Here is a 23,914-nt window from a genome sequence, read left to right on the forward strand (position 1 = left end):
GAGGCTCTCTCCTCTCTCTAGATTTTTAGGTTTATTTCTTCTCAATTACAGAATTTTACCTTGCTTCAATTTAGGTTTCTTTTACTTTAATTGTTCTGGTACTTTGGTTTATTTATTTCTCTTGTTGAGTTGTTTGTTTTTCCAATTTGGTTTATGAACTCTCATGTTAGATTCAATTCCCTTTTTAATGCAATTTGAGATATTTCATATTTATGATTGATTTCTTCAATTTATGTTATTGATGATTTCAATTGGTTGTTTGTATTTTATTATCTTTTATTAATTTCTATATTTTTATGTTATGCCTTCCAAGTGTTTGACAAAATGCTTGGTTAGATTTTAGTGTAGATTTTTCTCCTTTTGGCTTTGGTTAAGTAATTAGAGACTCTTGAGTTATCAAACTCCTTTGTTAATTGATAATTGAAATTTGCTAGTTGATTTGGATCCCTCTAAAGTTAGTCTTTCCTTGGGAGTTGACTAGGACTTGAGGAATCAAATTGATTTATCCACTTGACTTTCCTTCATAGTTAAAGGTTAACTAAGTGGTAGCAATGGACAATTCTCATCACAATTGATAAGGATAGCTAGGATAGGACTTCTAGTTCTCATACCTTGCCAAGAGCTTTTCTAGTTATTAGTTTAATTCTTGTAATTTACTTTTCTTGTTTCTTATTTCAAAAAACTCAAAAAGATACTTTTTCACAACCAATAATAAACTACACTTCCTTGCAATTCCTTGAGAGACGACCTGAGATTTAAATACTTCGGTTTATTTTATTGGGTTTTCTTAGTGACAACCAAATTTTTGTATGAAAGGATTCTTTGTTGGTTTAGAACTATACTAGCAATGAGAATTTATTGTGAAATTCTTTACTAGCAAAAATCCGTTCGTCAAAATGACGCCGTTGCCGGGAAATTGCAAATGTGTGCTTTATTATTGGTTATTGTGAATATTGTGAATAATTTTGCTTTTTTCGTTTCTTTGTTAGTTGTTTCTATTTTTAGGAGTTTATTCTCATTATTTTCTTATTAGTTTTTGTTTTTACTTTCTTTTGTTACTATGAATTCTCACCCATTTGGCTATGAGTTTGGTCACAATTATGTTGTAGGGAGTGGAAGCTACAATAAGAACATGCATCAAGGTTGGGAAAATCAAAGATGGGAGGAGCCACAAGGATTTGATCAACCCTTTCGGCAACAACCTCCTCCAATGTGCCATGGGCAACGACCATAGTACGATGCATTCCAAGACAATGGTTATAGTGGACCTTTTCGTGACAACAAACCTCTACCAGATTACTATGGTCAAGAGCCATTCCAGGGTGTGTACCAAGACGATGGATATGGTGGACCCCCTTGTAGTTACCAACAAGCCCCACCATATGCCTATGAACACCCTCCTCAACATAGCTTTGCACCACCATCCTCACAAGCTACCTATTACCAAACACCCTCATATGATCCTAATCCTTATCCACCATATCAACCACCCTATAAGCCATATGAAACATACATAGAACTACCCCAATTCCAACCTAGTTACTCCCAAGAACCACCACCTCTATATACACCATGTCCATATCCATCAACCCAAGAGCCATATGATCCTAATCATGCAATCCGAGTGGAACAAGAATCAAAGGATCGTCTCAAAGAAACAATGGATCGATTTCAAGCAACCATTCATCAATTGGAGCGAGTGATATGCCGAAAATCAAACGAAGCTCTTATGGCTAAAGAATCTCAACTTGAGAACAAGGAACTGAAGTGTGTTGTGCAACAAGTAAAAAAGATGGAGAGTGATGAACCACCACATCCTTATTATGATAAACCACCCTCTTATCATGAACCCTTCCTCCCAAGTAATGAGCCCTTATATCCACCTCAATCTTCAATGCATGATACTCTTGGTGTTCTTCTTCAAGGGCAAAGAGAGATGAAAAGGGAAGTACTAGAATTCACAGCTGCCTTGACCGAGGTAGTAAATCGATTAGCTTCCCAATATTTGGATACTCAAGAAACTCCCATGGCTACATGTGGAGAATCATTAGAAGAGCGTAGCATGAAGGAGACACTAGAAAATCTGGCGGACAATAAGGAACATGACTTTGTATTGGAACAACTGGAGGAAGCCATAATAGTTGAAGAGGAAGAAGTGGTTGAAGACTTAGGAGATACCGAACCTGCATGGGAATCAAGAGTTGAAGAGTATTCCTCCAAGAAGATTGAAATTGATGTCAAAGAGGCTAGTGCACAACCTTCATGGCATATTCCCTATGAAGAATTGGATGGGATAGATTAAGAAGTGAGTTCCCTTGGTGATGATGATCATGAATCAAGTCTTCCTAGTGATGAATCTACATCCGTAATTGAACTCCTTGAACATGAGGACCCTCCTCTGATTGAGTCTGTGAATGATGTGGAAGTGGAAGTCCTTCGAAAAGGTTGGATGGGAGTTGAGTACGCTTTGTCAAGATCGTTGGAGACTTCTCCACCTAGGTGGCCATCTACTCCTTCGTTTGAGTGGGTAAGACTTATCTCTATTCGCCTTCCTATCCCACTTGAGTATGGTATTCTTGAAATGGATGGTCAACTTAGGAGGCTTTATGGCATTAAGCGTAAGAGAAGGATGTTTAATGGCTGGAGTTACAAATCAAGGCTCATCAAGGTTGATACTTCAAGAGATAGATGCAAGGGTGGAACTAGTGAACATTTGGTTGGATCTAAGAGAAGAGTTTGGTATTGTATTAAGAATTCAGATTGCTTGCCACTCGGTTGGAGCGATGATGAGTAGCTTACAGACGGGTGTAGGAACAAGATTTGGGATCCGGGCATACAAGAGGATCAACTTTGGGAGCTCAAAGCTTGTGGAGAACTACATCAAGGCTTGGTAAATTTATTTGGAGATATTAAAGCTTATTGGAAGTCCAAGCGTTGGTGGCAGTTTTAAGATGAGTTCAAGCACAAGCCACCATGACAAGGAGCTCACCAAATGTCCAACTTAAGGACTTTAACTAAAAGTGCTAGGTGGGAGACAACCTACCATGGTATTATCTTCCTCTTTATTATTAGTTTTATTTTATTTTTATCAGTGTTCATTTATAAAATTCTGCATAATTACCTATATTCTACATAAAAAAAACGCATTCGACGCGCAAGCATCTAGGACGCACACGCGTCATATGTGAATGCGAAAAACCTTAAGTTTGAACAGATAGTTGCGCGGGAGTGGAGCAGGAAGCGTGCTTTGCGCACAAGCAAGCCCACGCGTACGCGTACATCACGCGTGCGTGTCACTTGCAACCTTCACAAATGACACGTACGCGTCAAGCACGCGCACGCGTGGATATCGCAATCGGTGTAAATAGCGTGCTGAACAGAGTTGTAATGGTCTGGGCCTGGCACTGTGCTAGAGGCACAAAATCACCCACGCGTACGCGTCCCTGATGTAGGCACGTCCTTTCGCTTTCAGACCACCCACGCATACGCGTGGGTGGTGCTTACGTGTCGCATGGCTAATTCCGTTTTCATGCGTACGCGTGATGCACGCGCGTGCGTCGAGCCCTGTTTTTCATTTCTTACTTCTTTCTTCTCTATTTTCTCCTTCTTTCTTCCTCCTTTCTTACTTTCTTTTTCTTCATTTCTTTAACTTCTCATCCTTATTCTCTTTCATTCTATTTTACTTAATGTGCATACTTTTCTTCATTGCATTTTAATTTTGTTCATGTTTTATTTTCTTTTCTATGTTTATTATTTTCTCCGTTGGTGTTAAGTATTCTTATTCAACTGTTGTATCTTTTCTGGAATTATTTTGGTGCTTAGTGACTTGTTTTACAATGTTGGGTGATATTATTTATCTGTCACTACCAATCTTTTATTATACCTGTGTTCCTTTTGGATTCTAGTCCATACCACAGAGACCCTAATCTCCATGCAAATCGGCTGAACTGGTGTCTCGAGAAGTAAAATACTGAAGTAAAATACTAAAATACAATGTAAAACTTGAAAATAGCATAAAAGGTCTGATTATTGGTAGTATGTTCGAATGATTATGTAAAATACACATTAAATACTTTAAATACACTTTTGATGTGATCCACGTGCTATGGAGTCTCTTGGGCATGGAACGCAAGCTAGGAGGTCCTCTTTGGGCGTTCGTACATTGGTCTCTGCTCTTTGGGCGCTGGACGCCTGGAAGGGGGCAGGTAGCTGGTGTTGGACGCCAGTTTTGAGCCTTCTAATCCGAAGCAAAGTATAGACTATTATATATTGCTGGAAAGCTCTAGAAGTCATATTTCCATAGATGTTGAAAGCGCTCTATTTGGAATTCTGTAGCTCTAGAAAAGCTCTTCTGAGTGCAAATAGGTCAGATCCGGACAGCATCTGCAGTGCTTTTTCTGTCTCTGAATCAGACTTTTACTCCAGCTCCTCAATTTCAGCAAAAAAATACCTAAAATTGTCCAAAAACACAAAAACTCATAGTAGAATCCAAAAATATGTATTTAACACTAAAACGTATAAAAACTTAATAAAAACTAAATAAAATATACTAAAAACTATATGAAAATGATACCAAAAAGCGTATAAAATATCCGCTCATCAGTTATGCAGTATAGCTCTTGAGGAATCACTCGGTGAACCTCCACCTTGTTGCCGAGCATGATGCAATGGATCATCACTGCTTGGTCTACTGTAACCTTGGACCGGTTACTTGTGGGAATGATAGAGCGTTGAATAAACTCCAACCATCCTCTAGCAACCGGCTTTAGGTCATGCGTACCAAGCTGGTATGACTGACCTCTGGCATCTCTCCTCCACTGTGCTTTGAGGATGCAAATATCAGCAAGGACCTGGTCCAGTCTCTGGTCAGTGTTGACCCTCTGAGTGTAAGAGTGAAGGTCATCTTAGGATGGTGGCAGGTGAAGTATCTCCCTCACCCTCTCAAGATTGAACTCCATAATCAATCATCGGACCATGGTGCGCCAGTTCTTTGGATTCGGATTAATGTTACTGGCATACTTGTAGGTCACCCAAGCATTGGCGTAGAACTCCCTGACCATAAGCAAGCCCACTTCAGTCACAGCGTTGGTCAGAACTTTCCAACCCCTTCTCAAAATATGTTCCTGGATCTCCGGGTACTCCTCCAGCTGAAGATCAAAGCGGACCTCGGAGATCACTTTCTTTTTTCTCACTATCTTATGGAAGTGATTCTGGTGGGTCTTGGAGAAAAACCAGATAAAATCATACAGACCGGAGGCAGATGCCTTCTCTTTTCTCTTTCTTGAGGAGGATTCACCAGTTTTAGATGCCATAGGAATAGTAAAAATATAGAAAAAGCGGAGCGCTCAACCCCAAATTTAAGATTTTTGCTCGTCCCCGAGCAAAGTAAAAAAATAGGAAAGAAATAAAAGAAAGTAATGTGGTAATGGGAAGGCAAAAAGCAAAAATAGTAGAGGGAGGGAGGTTGCTCACGGTTTTGTGGTGAGAAGGAAGAGAGGAAGAGGCTAGGGTATAAAAGGGAGTAAAGAGTAAGAAGAAATGAGGGAATTGGAGGTGTGGTAAAAGTGAAAAGGAAGTGGGTATTTATAAAAGGGGATGGGGAGGGTTTGGTTATGAGGGGGGAAAGGGTGTGTGAAATGAATTTGAATTGTGGTGAATGGAGAGAGCGTAGGTGATTATAGGGAAGGTGAAGGTGGAGAGATTGATGGGATTGGATTGATGGATGGACAGGTGATAGGTGTATGGGGAAGTAGGGGGTGAATGTGGATAGAAAAGTGGGTAAGGGCGAGAGAGAAGGAAAGTGGTTGACTGGTCAAAATGGGTGGGGTTGGGGTTTTAACCATGGGTTAAACTCCCTCCTTCAAATTCGAAACTAGGTGTCTGACGCTAAACGCCAGCCTCGGCGTTTAGCGCCAATAATGGCACTTTTTTTTGTACAAGGGCAAACCATGTGTGGCGCTAAACGCCCAGTTAGCGTTTAGTGCCCTTGATGGAGTAAAAATGGGGTTCCTTATGAGCGCTAAATGCCTTATTGGTGTTTAGCGCCAGCTTCTGCTCCCTCTCCTGGGCATTAAATGCCATGCTTGCTTGCCCCCTTAATGGTGCTAAATGCCCTGCCTGGCGTTTAACGCCCAAGCACCTCTAATCAATCTTGTTCCAGGGTGTTCTGTTATGCCTTATTAGTCTTTCTATCCCTGTTCTAAGCACTGTGCATGATTGCTAACAAAATTAAACCAAAGAAAAACTACAAAAATCAATGGAAACTAAATGAAAACTCAAACTAAAATAAAGATTAGAGGATACTCCTGGTTGGGTTGCCTCCCAATAAGCGCTTCTTTACCGTTACTAGCTTGACGGTCAGCTCCTCTAAGGAGGAGGATCATAGGGGCTCAGATCTTCATCCCTCACTGTGAACTTCTTTTTCGTGCTCTCATGTATCAATTTAATATATTCCATAGACTGGATCCTGTTCACTATATGAAGTAGGACTGGACTTCTAGTGAACACCACTTTCATCCCAGGTGAGAAGTCCTCAGTGGGAATCTTTTTGTTCATTCAGCCCTTGGGTACCTTCTTCTTAGGACCTCCTCCCTCCTTTGAGGGTGATAAAGAGAGATTTCTTGTATAGTTTGGAATCAATCAAAACAAGAATCAATTCGTTGGTAGCATAGTCCAAACCAACAATGAATTCTCAAGATCAAATATTAAATCCAATACAAAATAACCGAGACCAATAGTAATTCAACCTCGGGTCGTTCTCCCTAGGAGTTGCAATGAAATGTCATTATTATTGGCTATGAGGGATATGGGGGTTGGATGATAGCAATTGACTAGAAATTAAAGTGCAAAAAAGTAAATAGACATGCAAGAAATTAAAACTCAAAGCAAGTAAATCAAAAATGTAATTCAAGTGGCAAAAAGTAGGAACTCTTAGCAAGGATTGTGAGTTAAGGATTCCTATCATAATCATAGACCATAAACATGATAATTGCTAAGAATTAATCCCAATTAGTCTATCCTAACATCAAGAATAAGTCAAAAGGGTATAATTGATCTCAATCCATAAGTCCTAATCAACTCACTAATTAACTTAGTGAAAGACTAGCGTTAGTGGAAACCAAACCAACTAACAATCCTAATCACAATATCGAATGGACATGTATGACTCAAGGTCACCTAATTATCCAATTCCAAGCCAAGAGTGTGAACAACTATACAAAAATTAGAAAAGACATTTTATCAAACACCTAGCATGCATAAAAGGAAAAATATCATGAATTGCAATAAAAATAAATTCTATAACTACCAATTGCAATAAAATGATAATAACAACTCAAACATTAAAGAAACATAAAACATCAAAATTGCATTAAATGAAATTAAAAGTAACAAGTGTGTTCAAAGAACTAAAGTGGCATGAAAGCAAAATTAACAAAGGAAACTAAGAGATTAAAGGCAATAAAACATAAAAATATAAATAAAACTACAATAAAACAAGAATTAAAGAGAGAAATTAAGGAGAGAATAAAGCTAAAAATCCTAATTCTAGAGAGAAGGGGGAGCTTCTCTCTCTAGAAAAAATAAGCAAAAACATATAAAAATCTAAACCTAAGTGCTCCCCCCTTCATCCCTCTTCAATTTGGCTTGAAATAGCTTTAGAAATAAGTTGGATTGGGTTTTGGGGCCCAAAAATCATCCTCAGCGATTTACAATTAATGAGCTCACATGCCAGGACTTGTGTGTACGTACAGGTGTGTGCGTATGGACACATGCTGAATCCCGACTTGTGCGTATGCACACTTAAACTTATGTCCACTATAGTAAATTGTATATCATTTTGAAGCTCCAGACATTAGCTTTCCAATGCCACTGGAACCGCCTCATTTGAACCTCTGTAGCTCAAGTTATGATCACTTTAGTATCGAGAGGTCAGGACTGGCAGCTTTACAAATCCTTCATTTCTTGAATTCTCCCATTTTGCATGCTTTCCTTCCACTTCTTCAATCCATACTTGCCTTGTAAACCTGAAATTACTCAACAAACACATCAAGGTATCAAACGGAATTAAAGTGAATAAAATTTAGCAATTATAAAGCTTAAAAAGCATGTTTTCACTTTCAAGCACAATTTAGGAAAAAATTATGAAACTATGCTATTTCAATGGATAAATGCAAGAAAAGTTAATGAAATCCACCCAAATAGAGCAAATAAACACCATAAAATGTGAATTCATCAAAAGGTGATGGATGTCCAACACCAAACTTAGGTTTGATGTTAGGGGAAACTGTATGGGTTTTCACCAAGGGGAAAGGCTTAAGTAATGAGCTCTGCATGCAAGTACTTCCTACTCCAGAGATTGGTGAAGGTTTAAAAACCTTGAATACCAAATAGTCTTCATGCATCCTTAGAACCAATTCACCTCTCTCAACATCAATCAGAGCTCTCCCAGTAGCTAGGAATGGTCTTCCTAGGATAATGGAGTGATAGTTGAATTCTTGTATAGTTTGGAATCAATCAAAACAAGAATCAATTCATTAGTATTATAGTCCAAACTAACAATGAATTCTCACAATCAAATATCTATCCTAAAAATGTCACAATTCAATACAAAATAACTGGGAGTTTGAAATCTTAGGTCGTTCTCCCTAGGAATTGCAATGAAGTGTCCAATTATTGGTTATGAGGGAAGCAAGGGGTTTGTGATAGCAAGAAGCAAGAAATTAAAGTGCAAGGAAGTAAATAAGCATGCAAGGAAATTAAAGCTCAAAGCAAGTAAATCAAAAATGGAATTGGCAAAAAAGAGGGACTCTTAGCAAGGATTAGGAGTTAAGGATTCTTATCATAATCATAGACCACAAACATGATAATTGCTAAGAGTTAATCCTAATTAGTCTATCCTAACATCGAGAATAAGTCAAAAGGGCATAATTGATCTCAATCCACAAGTCCTAATCAACTCACTAATTAACTTAGTGAAAGACTAGCGTTAGTGGAAACTGATGTGACACGGATATCGTCGGTAAGGAATTTCTCAATAAAATCGTGTTGCAAGTATAGCCTTCAACCGACAAATAATCTGCGAATCAAATTTAGAAAGGGATTTGGTTGTCACAAGTTCAACCCCAATAAAAGTAACCGAAGTATTCAAACCTCGGGTCATCTCACAAGGAATGGGCAAACATGTGCATTAGCATTGGTTAGAATTCCGAGGTTGCAAGTCATGAGCAAGAATTTAAACTAGGAATCTTAACAAGCAAGTAATCTTAAGGTGCAAGAAACTAATTCAAATAACTAAGCAAGATGTTAGCAATTCCAAACTAATAGGATAACATTCAATATAATTCTACTCTAAAAATAAACAATAACTATAACTAATACAAGACAATTAGAATTTTGGGTTTTCAAATATGAATAATAAAAGCAACTCTTGGCTAGACATGGGAATTGGGGTCACTATCCTTGTCTAATAACCATATCTTGACAATTATGAGGAACCAAACTCATTAAGTCTACTTCTATACTTGAAGTACGTTAAATGGTTTGGTCAACATCAACCCATAAGGTTTAACCTCACTATTAATTGACTTAGTAGTAGGTTAGTGTCAATGGCTATCAAATTGACCACTAAGGATTTCCAAATCATCAAATCCATTAGACCCAATGACTCAAGTTTACCCAATCCACTTAGCCTATGCCAAGCGTAAAGAGCCCTACTCCATAATCAAAGTAAACAATTCATCAAACACATGGTAAGCATTAATAAAAGACATGTTCAAATTGTAATTAAATTGAAACTAACAAGTACCCACTAACAATTATCAACATACAATCACTCAAACAACACAATCAATCATAGAAATCATCAATGTAACATTAGCAAGTCAAGATTCACAACATTCATGAAATGGGTATAAAATGACAATTGACAAGAAATCATAAACTAACACAAGATCTAAGCAAAATTATACTAAGGAATTCAAATTAAACAATCAAAACTAGTAATTGACAAGACCCAATTCAGAATTCAACAAGGGAAAATTAAATTAAAGCTAGATCTAGAGAGGAACAAGGGTTTCTCTCTCTAGAAGAACAAGAACCAAAAACTAGCTAAAAATTGTGTCTAAGTGTAAAATGAATGACCCCCCTTTCCCCCTAGCATCCTTGGGTCTTTTCCATGCAGAAACAGCTTGAATTTGGGCCTGATGAGCCTCAGAAATCGCCAGGCACGATTTCCTTTAATGAGGTCACGTGCAGCCTTCTGCGCATGCGCCCCATGCGTGCGTGTGATGAGTATTTTGGTGGAAAAATGAATTTCTCCCAAAACACACAAATCTAACCGGCAAGTGTACCGGGTCGCATCAAGTAATAAAAACTCACGGGAGTGAGGTCGATCCCACAGGGATTGAAGGATTGAGCAATTTTAGCTTAGTGGTTAATTTAGTCAAGCGAATCAAGATTTGGTTGAGTGTTTTGTGATTTGCAGAAATTAAATTGCATGGAATTAAAGAGAACAGGAAATAAATTGCTGAATCTTAAAGAACAAGAAATTGAATGGCAGAAACTTAGAATGCAAGAAATGTAAATTGTGGAATCTTAAAGTGCAAGAAATGTAAATGACTTGAATTGTAAAGGGGATTGGGACTTGGATTTGCAGAAATTAAACAAGGAAAAGTAAATTTGCATCACGCAGAGAAGTAGAAGAGGGTTTGGGTTAAATCGGATCTTGAAGCAGAAAAGTAAATGAACATGAAAACAGTAAACAGAGAATTAGAAATTGAAAGTTCAGATCTCAGGACCCAGAGACTAGAAAACCGAGTCTAGATCTCAATGCCTTCCTAGATCCAACAAGAACAATTGCAAGGGAATTATAAATTGCAAGGAAAGTAGATGAAGAGCAATTAACAGAAATTAAATTCAATCAAGCAGTAAATAAAGCAGAGAGATCCAAGGATGAGATTGAAACAGAATTTCTTCAATTCTCCAACCCAAGATCCAAGACAATTGTAATTGAAATTGAAAGCAATAAAACTAAGAGGAAGAGAAGTGAATTCTCCTTCCCCAAGACTAAGAAATTAAAGATCACTCAATATCCAAAACTCTCCGAAAACTATTATGAAAATTCAAAGGGAAAGCTCTCCGAAGAACTTGAATTCTATCCTATTTATACACTTTCTTCAAATGATCTTCAGTCCTTGAGTTGGGCCTTTGCTCTTGGGGAATTGGGTTGAAAGAGGCCTTGGTTGATTGCTCTTGGAGTTTGGAGAAGAACCAAAGTGAACCAAATGAACCGGGTTGGAGTTTTGCAAAAGTTGGACCAAAAGTTGGAGCAAAAGTTAGGGTCTAACTTTTGGTCCAACTTTTCATATCAGCCACCATAACTTGCTGATACCAACGTTGGTGCAAAAGTTAGGGGTCTAACTTTTGCACCAACGTTGGCCTTCCTTAGTGCACTTGTGGCGCCAACGTTAGCCCAAAAGTTAGGGGCTAACGTTGGCGCAAACTTTTGCTCCTCCCCTTGTAGTTTTCATGTGCCAACGTTAGCCCAAAAGTTAGGGGCTAACGTTGGCGCAAACTTTTGGTGCCCAGGGAGTGTTTTTCTCATGCCAACGTTAGCCTCGAAGTTAGGGGCTAACGTTGGCGCAAACTTTTGGTGCCCAGGGGTGATTTTCATGTGCCAACGTTAGCCTCAAAGTTAGGGGCTAACGTTGGCGCAAACTTTTGGTACCCAGGGAGTGATTTTCAAGTTCCAACGTTAGCCCAAAAGTTAGGGGCTAACGTTGGGGCTAACTTTTCACCCAAAAGTTTGTGCAAAAGTTTGAGGCTAACTTTAGGTCCAGTTTTTTGCTTCCTGGTTCAATTTCACGTATTCCATTGTCTTCTCTTTACTCCTAGCTATTCCTTCTTGCTTCAACCTTTCTCCAAGCTTTCTTCACCTATCATTAATCAACCAAACACATCAAAGCTATGCTTAAAATCATGAGATATTCATTCTTTCATAATATGTGACAATTATAGTATAAAACCTCATGAAATAGCATGAATTCATACATGGTTGATTAAATCAAAGGAAACATGAAAATCTACCTAATTGGCTTGCTTGTAGCTCAAGAAAGTGCATAATTCTAATGAAAACAAAAGAAAAAGACTAGTTAAAATAGGCTAAGATGACTTATCATCACAACACCAAACTTAAAGCTTGCTTGTCCCCAAGCAAGAAATGAATTTATGCTCCAAGGTTCTTTCAATTAAGATGGATTGAAGAATAACTTGTAAAGTCCAGTGAGTGAAGTGATCAGATACAGTGGGGTGAACTCTAAATCATGTGCTCTTGCAAGGGCTTCAGTGCTTACTAGTCCTCACATATTGGGAGTCTTAGGTCTTAGGATTTTCATCCAAATGGTATTATGGAGATCTCTTTATATGTTATCACCTTGAAGCAGCTTATAGTTTCTGTGCTTTGACCTCGACTCTAAGTATCATGTCTCAAAGCGGCTCTTTAATTAAGCTTTCAATCAATACTCCTAAACCAGTTGGTTTTAAGGTATTGGGTGTTAAAGCACCCCTAAGGATTTACTTGCTCAAGCCTCTTTCTTTGACACACTTCAACCACAAGCATTTACTAGGATAACAACTCTTTGAGTTTTGTTTCTTCTTTCTTTTCCTGCCTAGTAATTGATGCTCAGAGCCTTGAGCCATGTTCTTTTTGCTTTTGTATTTTCTTTATTTTCTTTTGTTTTGTTTGCTGCTTCTTGGATCAATAGATTTTTGAGAATCTCCACAATACTTCTTTGAACTTCATGTCCTGCCTATGAGCTCCCATGCAAGTTTTCACAAGCATGCAACCTCAATACAAAATCATACAACTAGAACCACCACTTCTCCTAATCTTTTGCTTGCCTCAAAATTGTTTGCTTCCTCAATCCTTCTTTTCAAAGAACTTTCATGTGATGCATTTCTTGAAAATTGAGTGCAAACAAGTTTTGAAGATAAGAATGTTGTGAATGATCAAGCATCTTGCTTCTTGAATCACAGAAAGACTATGCTATGCAGGCAGGCAGGGGTAAAAAAACTATACTATGCAGACAAGCAGAGCAGATAAGGATACAATCCAACCTTCAATTACAGCAATATTTGATGTAAAACAATCACTTAACAATACAACCTGTTGAAGTTTACTTGCTTTCCTTCTTCTCATCATCATCATTGCTGGCCTTTATGTTCATCTTTCACCTCTTTGATTGATGATGCTAAACATCTCCAAAAGCTTGTATGATACTCTGCAGTGATATTGAAAGTTGCTTGTTCCCCAAGCACTTGGAAACAATGGTTAATTTTCATGATTTATTTGCGGGCTTTTTGAACTTACTTTGGTGTGGGAACACCAAACTTAGTACCTTGCCAATGGTTAACCATGTGTGATAATTTCTTTTTCTTTTTCAAAAGTGATAGAACTGAAAACTAAGAAAAACAGTAAAATGGCTAACTAGTTCATCCAGTATGCTTGAAGCCTACATTATGCAGAAAGTGAGAATGTGTGTTACAATGGGGTTTTGGTGGACACCAAACTTGAATCCTTCATTCTCCTTTATATTGTTTTGGTGTGTACACCAAACTTAGCTTCTTGCATTATAGATAAAACTACTTAACCTTTTTATTGAAATAGATATGAAAAGATAGTTACCTCCGGTTGGGTTGCCTCCCAACAAGCGCTCTTTTATTGTCACTAGCTTGACATCCTTCACTCTGTTCTCATGGAAGTTGAGGCTTCTGTTGCCTTAGGTTTCCTCCTCTTGCTATGGGCTTCCTTCCCTCTGTTTCTCTTTCCATAGCCCTCTTACTTTCCTCCATGACTCCCTTCTCTTTCAACACAGCATCCTTTTCATGGCTCTTTGGGTTCAGAGTCCCCTCCTTCTCACTTAATTCAGCAAGGTTTTGAACCAGTTGTTCCATCTGCCTTTCAAGTCTTCTGAGTGAAGCCTCCTGGTTCTTGCTTATCATCTCTTGATGTTTCTTTATTTCTTCCCGCTCTATTACCATCATTTCTTGAATTTTTATGGACCTCTCCATCAGCATTTCTAGAATATAGATTCTTTGAAAGGTTGGAAGTGGTTGTGGCTGTGTCAATTGTGGTGGTTGATGAAGGTCATTTTGAGCGAATGGTGAGGTAGGACGGGGTTGGAAGTGTGTGTGATTGTTGTTGTGGGGGTGTGTTTTAAGTTGGTTTTTGAAGCTGGGATTGTTGCAGTTGAAGTCCCTTGGTTTTTGGTTTTGGTTCTCAACCCCCCTCCCATTAGAATGAGTTCTCCAAGGTGGATTGTACACATCATTCTGAGGCCTGTGTTGGAGCATGCTAGAGTGATTGCTTGGAGATTGTAGTTGCTCATAATTCTGTTGCTCATGGTTAATGACCCCAAAACTGTGTTCAGCTTGATTACTCCCATATGAGCTTTGAGTCAGGTTGTATGTATGTATTACAGCATGTCTCAACTCAGTGATTTTCCTAGCCATCATGTCCAGTTGTTGTAGAGTCTGCTGATGTATCTGCTTGTTTTGGCTTATTACTGCACGAGCACCTTCAATTTCTTTCTCTTGTGTGAATGGATGCACTTCTGCCTCTGGCTTAACAATTCTTTGTGATGGGTTCAATTTGACTAGGAGCCCATTCATCAGTTCTTCCCATCCGATAATGCTTCCTTGTGGAAAAGCTTCAAACCATTGGGCAACATCATTCATGGCTATGGATAGTTGCTTCGAACTATGGGTTACATTATCATCCAAGGTGGAGATATTACTCTCATGATTGCTAGAATTTGTTGAGTTCCCCTCCATGATCTGCACAGTCACAAAAATTCAAGTGATGATTGAATATTTTCAAGCTCAGAATGTGATTCAGAAGGTTAGCTGGCACAAAGTATCAAGCAGTTGATGGACTTGGGAGATTAGTGGCATAAATTGCTTCTCTTGTGTAAGCAAGAGCATTGCATAGAGCCAGAAATTTCCCGGAAAACTTCACTTTGTTGCTAAAGCGAAGTTTCAGTCATCTCAGGCAAAAATTCAAACAGTTAGTGGGTTAGTCGAAATTAGAGAAAAATAAAGAGAAAGTGATTGATCTAGATCACCACCTCACTTAATCATTGTCAATCTAATCAATCCTCGGCAACGGCGCCAAAAACTTGATGAGTATTTTGGTGGAAAAATGAATTTCTCCCAAAACACACAAATCTAACCGGCAAGTGTACCGGGTCGCATCAAGTAATAAAAACTCACGGGAGTGAGGTCGATCCCACAGGGATTGAAGGATTGAGCAATTTTAGCTTAGTGGTTAATTTAGTCAAGCGAATCAAGATTTGGTTGAGTGTTTTGTGATTTGCAGAAATTAAATTGCATGGAATTAAAGAGAACAGGAAATAAATTGCTGAATCTTAAAGAACAAGAAATTGAATGGCAGAAACTTAGAATGTAAGAAATGTAAATTGTGGAATCTTAAAGTGCAAGAAATGTAAATGACTTGAATTGTAAAGGGGATTGGGACTTGGATTTGCAGAAATTAAACAAGGAAAAGTAAATTTGCATCACGCAGAGAAGTAGAAGAGGGTTTGGGTTAAATCGGATCTTGAAGCAGAAAAGTAAATGAACATGAAAACAGTAAACAGAGAATTAGAAATTGAAAGTTCAGATCTCAGGACCCAGAGACTAGAAAACCGAGTCTAGATCTCAATGCCTTCCTAGATCCAACAAGAACAATTGCAAGGGAATTGTAAATTGCAAGGAAAGTAGATGAAGAGCAATTAACAGAAATTAAATTCAATCAAGCAGTAAATAAAGCAGAGAGATCCAAGGATGAGATTGAAACAGAATTTCTTCAATTCTCCAACCCAAGATCCAAGACAATTGTAATTGAAATTGAAAGCAATAAAACTAAGAGGAAGAGAAGTGAATTCTCCTTCCCCAAGACTAAGAAATTAAAGATCACTCAATATCCAAAGCTCTCCGAAAACTATTATGAAAATTCAAAGGGAAAGCTCTCCGAAGAACTTGAATTCTATCCTATTTATACACTTTCTTCAAATGATCTTCAGTCCTTGAGTTGGGCCTTTGCTCTTGGTGGAATTGGGTTGAAAGAGGCCTTGGTTGATTGCTCTTGGAGTTTGGAGAAGAACCAAAGTGAACCAAATGAACCGGGTTGGAGTTTTGCAAAAGTTGGACCAAAAGTTGGAGCAAAAGTTAGGGTCTAACTTTTGGTCCAACTTTTCATATCAGCCACCATAACTTGCTGATACTCACGTTGGTGCAAAAGTTAGGGGTCTAACTTTTGCACCAACGTTGGCCTTCCTTAGTGCACTTGTGGCGCCAACGTTAGCCCAAAAGTTAGGGGCTAACGTTGGCGCAAACTTTTGCTCCTCCCCTTGTAGTTTTCATATGCCAACGTTAGCCCAAAAGTTAGGGGCTAACGTTGGCGCAAACTTTTGGTGCCCAGGGAGTGTTTTTCTCATGCCAACGTTAGCCTCAAAGTTAGGGGCTAACGTTGGCGCAAACTTTTGGTGCCCAGGGGTGATTTTCATGTGCCAACGTTAGCCTCAAAGTTAGGGGCTAACGTTGGCGCAAACTTTTGGTACCCAGGGAGTGATTTTCAAGTTCCAACGTTAGCCCAAAAGTTAGGGGCTAACGTTGGGGCTAACTTTTCACCCAAAAGTTTGTGCAAAAGTTTGAGGCTAACTTTAGGTCCAGTTTTTTGCTTCCTGGTTCAATTTCACTTATTCCATTGTCTTCTCTTTACTCCTAGCTATTCCTTCTTGCTTCAACCTTTCTCCAAGCTTTCTTCACCTATCATTAATCAACCAAACACATCAAAGCTATGCTTAAAATCATGAGATATTCATTCTTTCATAATATGTGACAATTATAGTATAAAACCTCATGAAATAGCATGAATTCATACATGGTTGATTAAATCAAAGGAAACATGAAAATCTACCTAATTGGCTTGCTTGTAGCTCAAGAAAGTGCATAATTCTAATGAAAACAAAAGAAAAAGACTAGTTAAAATAGGCTAAGATGACTTGTCATCAGCGTGCTCGCCGATTACTTTTGTGATCCACGCGTGCGCGCCATGTATGCGTGCATGCCATGTACGCGTGCGCGTCGGTGGGATTTCTTTGATCCGTACGGATGCGTCCATCCTTGCGCGTCGATTCCAGCTGTCCTCATTCATGCGTGCGCGTGCGCGCCCATGCTGAGTTTCCCAAAATCCAAATCTTCATGTTCCTTCCTCTTGTGCATGCTTTCTTTCTCTCTTCTAGGTCATTCTTGCCCTATTAATTCTGAAATCACTCGACAAATAGATCACAGCATTGAATAGCAATAAAAGATGATCAAAATATAGCAATTCTAAGGAAAAATAAGCATATTTTTCATCATGGAGCAATATTAGGAAGGGAACACAAAACCATGCATTTCTTGTGAATAAGTGTGAGAAATATTGACAAAACCCCCCCCCCAAATTCTACACAATATAAACCACAAAACTAGGGTTTTATCAAATCTCCCCACACTTAAACCAAGCATGTCCTCATGATTAAAATAAAAAGACCAAAGATCATGGTAAGAAAGGATTTATGAAATGCAAATTTTCTAAGTGAATGCATGCAACTAATGTAAAATCATCTATCTAGTTGGTCAAGGGTAGATCTATCCTCCAAGAACACATATGAGCATACGGGGTGAAAATGATATGTGGTTTATAAATCCTACCAAATTGAACATTACTATGAAGTGCATATAACTTGCTAGATGAATGCTTGTGAAAGCCGGGAACAAGGAGTTGAGCATCGAACCCTCACCGGAAGTGTGTCCGCTCTATTCGCTCGAGTGTATTGGGTTCGTCACTCAATCCTCTCCTAATCATGCTTTCCAAGATTTGTCTTTCATCTAACAATCAACAATTACTTAATGCATGCTTACAAGTATCATGAGGTCTTATTCATGGGTTGTAATGGGGCTAGGGTGAAAGTAAGGATGTATATGGTCAAGTGAGCTTAAAATTTGAGTCCTTGATTAACCTAGAATCCCACTAGACACGTAGAACAACCTATACAACTATAATACATTACCTAGCTACCCTTGAGTTTCAATTTTTGCATACTCATGCATTCTTTTCAATTCACATCCCATATGCATTGTTTTTATTACTTTGTCTTGGGGTATCTTTGTCCCCTTTCATTGCTCTCTTCTGCTTAGTTATTTTATTTATTTTTATTTTTTTATTTTTTTGGTCCCCTTTTTCTTGGAGTTTCATGTGAAAAAAGTTTCAATGCATATGGTTAAATCATTCAATACATGAGTATGTTCCCAAATCCTAGAATTTTCAATTACAACTACAATACACCTCTTTACATCTACCCAAATTCCCAAGTGCACCCTCCCATTTGAATGATACACACCTTCACTTATCTAAGCTAATCAAGGATCCAAATTTAGGGACATTCATTGTTTTTCTCTTAGGATTGTTAATGTGCTCTTTTTAATAACAAAGAGGGTTTATCATAGGCTCAAAATTAGTTAGCAATGGTAGATAAAAGGGTTAAGGTCATTTGGAAAAAGTGACTATTAAAATGATGGCCTCAATCATGTAAATACATTCATACACAAAGTAATAGACATATAGAATCAGACAAAGCAAGGATTACAATCATAGAGAGAGAATAATGCACACAAGAATGGGAAATAATGGTTAGAAGATGTAACCATGCAATAGGCTCAAAAATTACATGCTTGTGTTCTTAGCTCAATCACTATGTTCTAAAATACATTCTTAAAGCAAGCTTACTGCAAAATTTTTTTTTCAAAATTTGGTAGGGTACCCCAAAACACAGTTTCTTGGGGAAGAAGTTATTATTTTGACTAAGCAACTCTATAGAAACTAACTATCATGCAAGGAGTATTTACAAGCAAGACTAACTACACATGCAATGCACTAACTATCAAGCAAAACATAAATCCATGGGTATTGAAAGGAAGACCCATGGAGATCGGTCAAACGACCTCCCTACACTTAGAATTTAGCACGGTCCTCCGTGCTACCAATAATGCGCAAAGGACGGTCGGGACCGGAACCTTCACTATCCCCTCCATCAGAGCTCCCATCACTTGGGTTTGAGGTGGATGTGAATATTTCGGGTTCCTCCATGCTAAGGGTAACACAACACAGAAACTTCTTGATGTAAGTGTATCGGCATTGGTTGCGCCGCTCATATCTATCAAGCTTCTAGTGTAGATCTTCTATCCTTTGATGTGTGGATCTTTGTCGTGGTGGTGATGATGAAGTGGAAGGAATAGTAGATGGGAGGGCTATGTCAAGGCTTCGGTTGTTCATAGGAAGATGTAAGTATTTTCCGCTTGGGACCACATTGCCCTTAGCCGGAATTATAGCCTTCGTGTCCATGTCTTCCCAAGGAACACCCGTAGCAGCAACTAAATCAGATACCAATGCTAGAAATGGCAAATTGCCCCGGGCGTAGACTTGTCCCATCGCTTGCTTAACAAGAAGCGGAATGTTCACCGATCTCTCCGTGAGAACACACCAAATAAGCAAGGTGAGATCCGCCGTGAAGGACGACTTATGGGTGCTAGGTAGCACATAGTGTGATAGGATCTGGGCCCAAGCTCTAGCTTCCACAGTGAGGAAACGAGCGTCAATGCACTTGGGCCTCATCCGGAGTTGACCATGGGTCCAAAATATCTTTGGTTCAGCAATGACTCAGAGGATCGAGTCCCAATCAAATCCAAATTTTTCTCGCTGACGTAAGACCTCTTGGTAGCCATCCATATCACTTGGTACCGGTAGGACATTAAGTACTTGCTGAATAGCCTCTTCTGATATTGCGACTTGCTTCCGGCGCATGTATACCGATTGAAGAGAGGGAAGATGGTAGTTAGTGTAGAATTCTACCACCCATGAGAGGTTGACCTCTTGTGGTTTTCTCAGAAGAAACTCCCATCCTCACCGTTCAATACGGGGTAAAATATAAGGAGTAACCTTGTTCGGCGGAGCGAGTAAATGCTCGGCATGATAGTTCTTCTCAACCATGGCGGGGAATACAAGTTCACAAAATCGGTTGGGGAATCTTGAAGAATCCTTTTCCGGTTTGCTCTTCTCATTCTCATCAATAGGAGTGGGTGCCTTTGCCTTCTTATAGAGGGGTTTGGCTCCTAATGAAGAGTGCGCCTTAGAGTTTGACCTTTGAGGTGCCCTCTTTGCCTCTCTTGGTGGCCATCCTGAGAAAGGAAGGGAAAAAGGAAAGCATTAAACCCAAAGAATCATCTTAACAAATACATGCAAGTGAAATGTGGTGCCCAAAAGAAGTAGTATAACAAAGTAATCATAGAGGTATGGGTCACAACACTTGGCATGGGATGCAAGAGGAAGTAAAGCATGCAATGGCATGAGAAGAGTAATCTCAAGCATCCATAACAAAGAGCAAGTCATGTTCAATGAGTATCTAATTGGCAAGTATATACTCTAAGCAAGCAAAGTGGACTCAATGCATTTAGAAGAAAGCAGGTGAATGAGGAGAAGCACCAAATTGAAAGTACATGATGAAAATAAACCCAAAATGGCATTCGTGTAATTCCTCGAACACTTGGCGTGCAATTATCAAGTAATGAGAAATTATGAAATACTCAACCAATTAAAAGTCCAAAATGAAATATCAATCATCACATAATTATCACTTATTAACAAAGATAATGAAAGGTGACAAAAAGATCTATTAAAGCAAATTAAGCTTAAATTCAACAACCATGGAAAAACAAGAAAAAGGAAAAGTAAACAAACAAAAAGTAAGTAGTATAATCATGCAACTAAAAGAGAATATAAGTAAAGCAACAAGAAGAATCTAACTAGAAGAAGAAATAATGCAAAGAAAGTAATAGATGAGATGTGGAAGAAGTAGAACCTTGAGAAATGGAGAAGAACAAGGTAGAATTTTCTTTTTGTGAAAATGAGAAAGAAATAGAAGAGATGTAGTGCCACCGGAAGAGGTGGTGGTCATCGGTGAGTAGCCGGAGATGGTGGTGGTCGATTGTGGAAGAGAAAGAAGGGAAGAGAGGTGATGGAGAGAGAAGAAGAAAGAAATGAGAAAGGAAGTGGGAGAGGGGCAGAACAGGGCGCGCCAGCTTTAAAACTGGTTTGCGCAACCGGCGCGCGCGCACGGTGCGCTGGCGCGTCAGTGAGGGTTGAGTAAAGTTTGTGTACGCGTCCAGGGCGCGTGCGCGTGGAGTGAGTTGGGTGCCTGGAATAGAGTTGGCACAAAGTAAGCCTAACTCTCGGGTTAATTGTACCAGAGTGGCATGCAGCACAGGCGGCGCAGACGCGCACAGTGCACGGACGCGTGCCTGATCTCATTGGCAACTGGCGCGGGTGCCCGCAGTGCGCGGACGCGTCAGTGCGGGCACAAAGTAGGCATAGTTGTGGCATAACTCTCTGGTTTTTGTACCAGAGAGTTCATATTGCACCATCGGCACGCGTGGGCACAGTGCGCTTGCACGTCGATGGCTAAATTGCAAAGGGCGCGCAGGTGGGAAGCACGCGGACGCGTGGGTGCCTGGCGCGAGATGGGCATAAAGTGGGCATGACTCTCGGGTTTTTGGCCCAGGAGTTACAAATGAACCACCGGCGCGCGCACGCACGGTGCGCTCACGCACGGATGCCTTTTTTTCCTTTTCCCTTTTTTTTCACAACATATAAAGAGCTATTCTAACACATTCTTGGCAGGTGTTTAAGCTAGTAGTTAAAGAGACATTCACAAATTCATGCATTATCCAAAACATAGCATTCTCTCTACTTCAACAATTCATCCATACCAAAATGATGAAATCCATCTAAACATCCTAGTTATCCAACAAGATTAACAAATTAGCATTCCTATGCAATCAACAACATCAAGAAGTCACAAAATATACAAAAATCTAGAGCTAAAACAAGAATGTATACACAAGGAAGATCTTACCACGGTGGGGTGCCTTCCACCAAGCACTTTTCTTTAACGTCCTTAAGTTGGACGGTCAGTCGCTCAAGCTTCTCCTTCCCTAGGTGCATCTGCCAATAGGAATAACTCTAGCTCTTTTGGGAGCTTGTAGCCATGGTACTTCTTCACTCTATGTCCATTCACCTTGAAAGTTGCTTCACTTTTAGGATCAAACAACTCCACCACTCCATAGGGCTTTATCTCCTTCACCTTGAAAGGTCCTTCCCATCTAGAGCGGAGCTTGCCAGGCATGAATCGAAGCCTCTTGTTGTAGAGGAGAACCTCATCACCTTCTTGGAAATCCTTCTTTCGGATGTGATGGTCATGGAATGCTTTAGTCTTTTCCTTGTAAATCCGGGCATTCTCATATGATTCGTTCCTCAAACACTCGAGCACTTCTAGCTGTAATTTTCTAGCCACTCCTGCTTAGGTCAAATCCATGTTGCACTGCTTTACCGCCCAATAGGCTCTATGCTCAATCTCCACCGGAAGGTGGCACGCCTTACCATAGACGATCCGGAAGGGGCTCCTCCCTAACGGAGTCTTGTAGGCCGTTCTATACACCCATAGTGCATCTCCTAACCGGAGGCTCCAAACCTTCCTTTGTGGATTGACCACTTTCTCCAAGATTCTCTTAATCTCCCGATTGGACACTTCCCCTTGTCCGTTGGTCTGTGGGTGATAAGCAGTAGCAACCTTATGCAACACTCCATAGCGCTTGAGCAGTGCCTCTACTTTTATGTTACAAAAGTGGGATCCTTGGTCGCTCACGATTGCTCGTGGCGACCCATAACGGCATACAATGTTATTTCTAATAAAAGAAATGACGGTATTGGCGTCGTCAAGGCGAGTAGGTATTGCTTCTACCCACTTTGACACGTAGTCAACTGCTAACAGAATATACAAATACCCACTGGAGTTGGAAAATGGTCCCATAAAGTCAATGCCCATACATCAAATATCTCACAGAACAGCATAGGTTGCTGAGGCATCTCATCCCTTTGGGACGTGTTTCCCGACTTCTGACACTGATGGCAAGACACACAGAACCAGTTAGCATCCTTGAATAAGGTTGGCCACTAGAACCCACAATCCAACACCTTTTTAGCGGTCCTTTGTGGGCCAAAGTGGCCACCACATTCGAACGAATGGCAAGTTTCAAGAAGGAGTTGGATTTCAGATTCTAGGACACATCTTCAAATTACCTGGTCCACTCATCTCTTCCACAAGTGAGGGTCATCCCAAATATAGTATTTGGAATCACTCCTCAACTTATCCCTTTAGTGTTTAGAAAAGTTGGGGGGAAGAGTTTTGCAACCAAGTAGTTCGCCATTGGGGCAAACCAAGGAAAGCTATCCGACACAGCATGCAAACTATCCAATGGGAATGAGTCATTGATCGGAAATGGGTCAAATTTTAAATTCTCAAGGCGGCTTAAATAATCCGCAACCCGGTTTTGAGACCCACTCCGGTCCCTAATCTCAATGTCAAATTCTTGCAAAAGCAAGATCCAACGTATGAGTCTAGGCTTCGACTCATTCTTTGTCAATAAGTACTTTAAAGCTGCATGATCCGTGTATACCACTATCTTTGACCCTAGCAAATAAGATCTGAATTTATCTAAAGTATGAACAATAGCTAGGAGTTCCTTTTCAGTAGTGGTATAGTTGGATTGTGCTGCATCCAAGGTTTTAGAAGAGTAAGCAATGACATAAGAGAGTTTACCATCGCGCTGTGCAAGCGCGGCACCTACAGCATGGTTTGACGCATCGCACATTATCTCAAATGGTAGCATCCAGTTGGGGCCTCGCATAATCGGTGCTGTGGTAAGAACTCTCCTTAGCTCTTCAAACGCTTTCACACATGCACTGTCAAACTCAAAGTCCACA

At 39.7% G+C, this 23,914-nt stretch overlaps 1 pseudogene; it reads left to right on the plus strand.

Moving 5' to 3' along the window:
• Positions 1-1,660: 1,660 nt before the first annotated feature.
• LOC148565727 (uncharacterized) lies at positions 1,661-5,046 on the plus strand (annotated as a pseudogene).
• Positions 5,047-23,914: the final 18,868 nt, after the last annotated feature.

This window comes from Arachis ipaensis, chromosome B5, assembly GCF_059453495.1.
Source record: "Arachis ipaensis isolate K30076 ecotype BB chromosome B5, ASM5945349v1, whole genome shotgun sequence".
In the NCBI taxonomy this organism is placed as follows: Eukaryota; Viridiplantae; Streptophyta; class Magnoliopsida; order Fabales; family Fabaceae; genus Arachis; species Arachis ipaensis.